This window comes from Crocodylus siamensis, chromosome 6 (assembly GCF_052110815.1).
Source record: "Crocodylus siamensis isolate JL-2025a chromosome 6, ASM5211081v1, whole genome shotgun sequence".
NCBI classification, from domain to species: domain Eukaryota; kingdom Metazoa; phylum Chordata; order Crocodylia; family Crocodylidae; genus Crocodylus; species Crocodylus siamensis.
Genome location: NC_143400.1, coordinates 82096045 through 82102263, shown reverse-complemented (window position 1 = coordinate 82102263; position 6219 = coordinate 82096045).

Below are 6219 nucleotides of genomic sequence, written 5' to 3'. Positions count from 1 at the left end.
AACTATGTAGTGCCATTCTGATTACCATGTCTGTATATCTCAAGTATGACTTCCTAGCATCTTGAAGTTCTTGGTAACCAGAAATAAGTGCATAGCTATATTGGAGAGGGAAGTAAGCACAAAACCAGTCATCTTTACTTTTAGAGCATTTGAAAGGTCACATCCAAATCAGTCTCATGGGACCTCTGTTTAGGCTTCAGAATGCCACAGCAATAGGTGCATTGTCCCACAAGGCTGATTTGAACAGATAAGGTTAGGTGCCTAGTATTCCTATAAAGTCAAAGGGAACAGTCCCAAAGAGAGATCAAGGCCACTCCATGTTGGCTGTCAGGAAGGTAGAAAAGCTGCTCTTGGGATTGATTGTTTGGGTTCTGGCAGATGTAACAGGGATGTGAATATCCTAGGAGGTGTCCAAATGTTAAGTTGTTCTCAGTTAAGGTAGTCTCCTGATTGACTTGGAAGTTGGCAGAAAGTCAAGGAATGTGGAAAGTGGATTGAAATGGTGATACACTGATGTGGAAGAAAAAGGAATACTTTCTACCTATGTGCCTCTGGACAGTTCAAAGAAAGATGTATGTATAAAGATGCATGTTTTCAGGTGAGCTTTGGATTTGTGTGCCCTGGCACTTATCTCCTCTGTCAGCTGGACTGACCAGCCAACTGACAATGAATAAAGACAGCTTGGCTTCTATTTGGTTTTTCACACATTGGTGAAACAGCAGCACTGGGGCTGGAAAATTGTTCCTGGAAGTTAGAATGCCTAAGTGCTGAGCATGAAGACTTTTAGAGGGAATAAATCAATGAGAAACAGTTGGCAGAGGGATATATCTGAATTACTGCCTCCATTTCGAGTTCAGATACCCAACTCAAGGGATTAGAGCTTTGCTGCACCTTGCCATGCACTGTGGTAGCTGCTCGCATTGTACACTTTTATCCCAGAGTAAATGAAAGCTAATCTGTGGAAGTTTAGAACTCAGTAGAAGAGGGTTACTTGATTTTGGCTTTCAATTCCTGACAGGGAAAGAGGATGAACATAGTGCAGAGCTGTTGACATGGTAAAGTTGAACTTTCTTATCTTTTGGTAAGTGGGTTACATAGCCATCGTCAGCTATGAGAATTATCTTATGCTTTTTTGTGATGTGGAGGGCCAAGGGAGATTACGATCTTAGCACGTTATTGAAGGCAGCCAAATTTTTTGGTAAATCATTGCAACTGGTGAACGGTCAGTTTTCCTTGCAATTTGCAAGAGTCCTATACTTCGTGCTATACTATTAGACTCAGTTGAAGTATTCATCAGTCTCAAATTTCCTGCATCTGCTTTAGTAAGAATTTAATCAATCAAATATTGTTTGTTGAAAAACTTCAAACTCAGAGTTGTCCCAGATTTTTCCCTGCACTAACTAGCTTTTATTTATTTATTTTAAATACAATCCATACAGTTCTCGCCCTTAGGTGGTGTAGTTGGCCTTTGGAGGATCATTTTTAGGGTGGGTAGATTCTCTGGTTACAGAGAAACAGGAACGATTCCAGGCCTGTCATGCATTTTGGTGCTGGTGAAGAAAACAATAATTTATTTGCACACTGAGATCCTTAGTTGCAGGATCACTTATTTTGAGGCAAGTTGCTTACTTTTAAAGTAACCTCAAGGCTGCTCTAACTCAGTTTGGAGGACTCTGTTACCATGTACAGCCAATCTAGACTTACAAAATTTAAACGTGGTTTTCAGGTACTTTTTCAAGCATCGCCATAGAGTATGCTCTACCAGTTCAGTAGAATGTCTGAACCTGTCTATTTGAATTGGAAACCGAGATTATACTTCCATATTTGATAAAACTTCCTTGCTGGATGTGCTGGCAAAAAGAATGAAACAGCATTGAGGAAAGTAAAGAGGAGGTTAAATTAAATTCCTCATGAATGTACCGAGTCATTTACCAACAGCTACTGCACAGTGGTAACTGAAACCTATCCTGGCTTGCTGTCTATATGGAAGTTACCTGGGTAACTTGCAAAGATTTGCTTTCTAAGTGCTAATACAGCAGGTAAAGGTGTTTTCTGTTGGGTTTTTTTAGATCAGTCTGCCTTGAATATATTTTTTGGACTAATTTTAAGTCATAGCATGCAATAGAACAGCCAATAAATAATAACATTACAGGTTTCCCTCGCTTTGTGCTGTACATATGTTCCTGGAAAATGGCTCAAAAAAGGGAACCTGCTTTACAATGTAACAAATAGGGATACATTCCAAGACCTCGATTACACTGACACCCCCCCACCCCCGACCAATTTCTACCACTTACAAGACAATTTTCGTACTTACCAACAGCAGATCGGCGGCTGCCGCTGTGATTTGCACCCAACTATGGCTGTCCCAGGAGCAGTGCCCCGGGGCTCCGCCGCACCCCCTGCCGGCCCGGTGGCAGGACGCACATGGTGTTGCACTGTTCCTGGGGCAGCTGCAGGAGCACAGGCACCAGCTGCTCTGAGAAATGAGTTTCCAGCACACTCGCATAAGACTGAAATTACCTCTCATAAAACAAATTTTTGGTATAAAAAGGGTCATGGCATAAGAGCAATGGGAACCTGTAATTAGAAAAATCTGGGTTTTACTGAAGCAAAAGAACTATTATCCTTTTTAAAGCATTTTTACAGAAAGGCTTTATATAAATTGTTTGTAGCATAGTATAAAAACATAGGAAGTCTTAAAGTCCACTGTTGTTTAGCAGTCTCATGTAGGTTAGGAAATCAAAGTATAAACAAGTACCTTCTACAAGAGGGTAACTGAAAGCTTCACAGTGTAAAGTATTACCTTCCTGCTGAGATAATAGAGCAGCAGGCATAATCTCTGAAAAACCTGTTGGGGCTACATGCTTAAGAATAACTTCATGATTTATCAAAACAATGGAAGATGGGCACCTTCACGTTGAATATACGAGCAGTTTTATGGCTCTAAAAACCTGTTTCATATGTCAGCTTGTTTATTCTCATTATCATGACTAGCTTTACAAGTGTAACTTGCGTTCCAGTGTTCTTGCTTGCAGACCTTTTCCCTATAAATGTCAGGGAAAGAAATTCATTTTCATTCAACTTGTCTTCATAAATTGTCCAATAATCATTGTATATACCACTCAGCAGCAAGCTCGCTATAAGGCTTTGATTTATGAGATCATTCCTTTCCATTTTAGCTTCATCAACCATAAAATTTTCAAAGTTTTTTTTTTTTTTTATTAACTAGACAGAAATTGATCACAAACATAGGACTCAGAAGAAGGGATGCAAAATGATTGCATCTTAAAGGGAATCATCAAGATAAGAAAATTGGAAATGGCTTAGCTTAATTCCTGAGGGTGCAAATTGAGGGTGTATTGCTGCAAGTCCCCGTCCTCTACTACCCTATTTTGGGGGTGCTTGTTGTGATAAACTGAGATCTTTCTTTGAGGTATGAGGAGAGCTAGTTTGATGGTAGCCTGCTGTGGCTTTGCTGGGGGAGAACAGATTCACTTCATGTCTATAGGAGCTGCCTTGCCCAGGCTGCCCAAGCTTATTACGTTGATGAATCTCTCTAAGTTCCTTTGAATCCGTTTGCTGGGTCTGACTGCCCAACAGAGAGGATTTGCTTTCTTTGCCATCTTAATTACTCTTTGCTTCTGTCTGCGGCAGTTGGAGTGTTCGAGGCATCCTTGTTGCGCGTCTGTATCTAGTGTTGCCAAGCTTTTATTTGTGTATCTGGTTTTCTCTCTCATTTCTCTTTTTGCAGGGTGGAAAGTTCCTTCAAAATAGTCCATCAGAAGAAGCAGACTGCCTTTCCAAGGCTAATCATCACATAAGAGCACAGAACTGAAAGGGACCTCCTGAGACATCAGGTCCAGTTGCTTCTCTGGCAGAAAGCCATGTCGTGTCGTAGCTCATTTGTTACATTTTCAAGCTCCATCTCAAAACTAGTGATGTTTGCCCCTACTGTTCCTATTGGAAGGCTATTCAAGAACTTCATTCTTCAAGGGGCTAGACACCTAATTTTTAGCCTATATTTTTATGGCCATTTCTTATTCAATATTGTCCTTTCATTGTTGGTGGCAGTCCCTGAATCTGAGGATGAGTTTTCCAATAAATACAAAAGTAATTGATAAGTCCATAAATGACTGAGGAGGCCGATCCAAGACATGCATGTTTGATTGCAGACAAGGCAAATAGTTTTAAAAGGCAGAAGTAGATCCTGGTGATGTCAGGTCACAGCTCTTTCCCTTTTTCTTCCATCTATCCATCTCCATAGGAAGGTGTTTGCTCAAAATGACTGATGCTTTGTTGTACATCATTGTGTGCTTGGGGCCAGTTCAGTGCTTGAATCTCCCAAGTATTGATATTACTATCTCAGATTCTTAAATTTGGCCTTCTGAGTGTCCTTGAATCCCTTCTTTTTGCCCACACCTAGAATGGTAACTGTTGATTTGTGAGTGTGAGACCTATTCTGGGAGCTAGTTGGTGGGCATCCTTATGACACATCCGGTTCAATGGAACTTATGCCATATAAATGTGACTTTGGTTGTGGTGATTGCTTGAGCCAGGACACTGGTGTTCATTCTTTTTCTTTCTGGCTGATTATGGAGAATTTTCCAAAGACATCGCTGATTGTAACTTTCCATGGGGTTAGGGATAACAACAGCCTGGTAGATGAGGATTTCGGGTTTGGTCCTGATGTCTTGACTATCAAAGACATGGTTTCAGACATGTTCAAAGGCAGCCCTAACTGATTTTATCCAGGGCTGAATATTGTTGTCTGCATTTACTTGTTTGGGAGAGGTGGCTACCCAGGTAGGGGAAATGCTTAATGTTCTCCAAGGATTGCCCTCTACTGTCATATGTGGAGGAGCACCTCATTGGTTTGTGGTGGATTGGTAAAGTACCTTGTTTTTCATGAAGTTGACAGTGATTCCAAGCATTATTTAACAACCCTCTTGAAAGATGGCTCCAGCATCAATGCATGGTGGAAGGAGCACTTTCAACAGCTCCTGAACTGAGCTTCTCATGTCAAAGACAATGTGATCAAAGTCATTCCATAACATCCCTTTAAGGTCTACCTTGCAAATCTACCAGTTTACTGAGGGCTTGAAACCCATTAAGCAGATGAAGAACAACAAAGCATATGGTCTTGATAAAATAAATACCAGCTGAAATGTATGAATAAAGTAGAAAAAAGCCCTGTCACCAACCACACGTTGTTATGAACATTTGGAAAAATGACTCGGAGATGTACAGCATAAGCTTTCATAGGTATATGGCTTGCTTTATCAGGTGCTGTGAAGGGACTGCAGAAAGCAGGTTTTAAAGTAGAAAGCAGTGATTAGAATACAAAGGGTAGGGAAGGGCAGGGGGAAGAAAAAGGTGGCACCTACCCACCTTGCCTCTCTCAGAAGTGGATTAAACACATCTGCATTCACCACACTAGGGACTTGCAGAATTCTGTATGCCTGAGATGTAAACCAAAATCAGTTAATACAGTATGTCAGTAGTCTGAGTGTCTGCAGGAAAGAAAGAGGGTCACTGGAGAATTTAAACCAATCATTTTGCATTAAATTTGACTCTGGACTTCAGTTAAATAAGTGTAATTGGCTGCAATGTCTAAAATCAACAGTAACAGTTTTGTGGTTTGGTTTAATTCCATATCCAAAGGGTCTGAACTAGATTAAATTTTCATCTGGCATAAAGTAACGTAGCCGAATCAGTCCAGGTTGAGGAATGCACAAAATAGAGTACCAAGAACACAAAATAAAGGAGTTCCTTCCATTTCTTTCAATTTTGTGTACGGGTACAGTGTGTGACCTAGAAAAGCATTTTTAAATGAAGCATACCACTGCTGTTTCAAAGGAATACTGTTTCCATTCTTCTATCCACTGTATCTTTGCTTTTCTCCACACTATCACCTGTACACAGGAACACCACCCTGAATCCATCAGTGAGGCAACTACCATTTTCATCTTCTCTACCACTAATCCTGAAAAACTTAAGCATGCAAATAATGTTCATTACCATTTAATGAGATTAAAGCCCTATTAGAGAAAAAAGAGTTGTTTGTATTTGTTTGACATGTAGCATACTGGGGTTCAGTCCGGATAAGGATCTGTGTACATTCATAAACACTATACTAATCTGAACCCAAGCAGAGGAGAAGAAGCCTAATCCCTCTCTCACCTTTTTGCTACTTGGTTAAATCACATTGAAATTAGC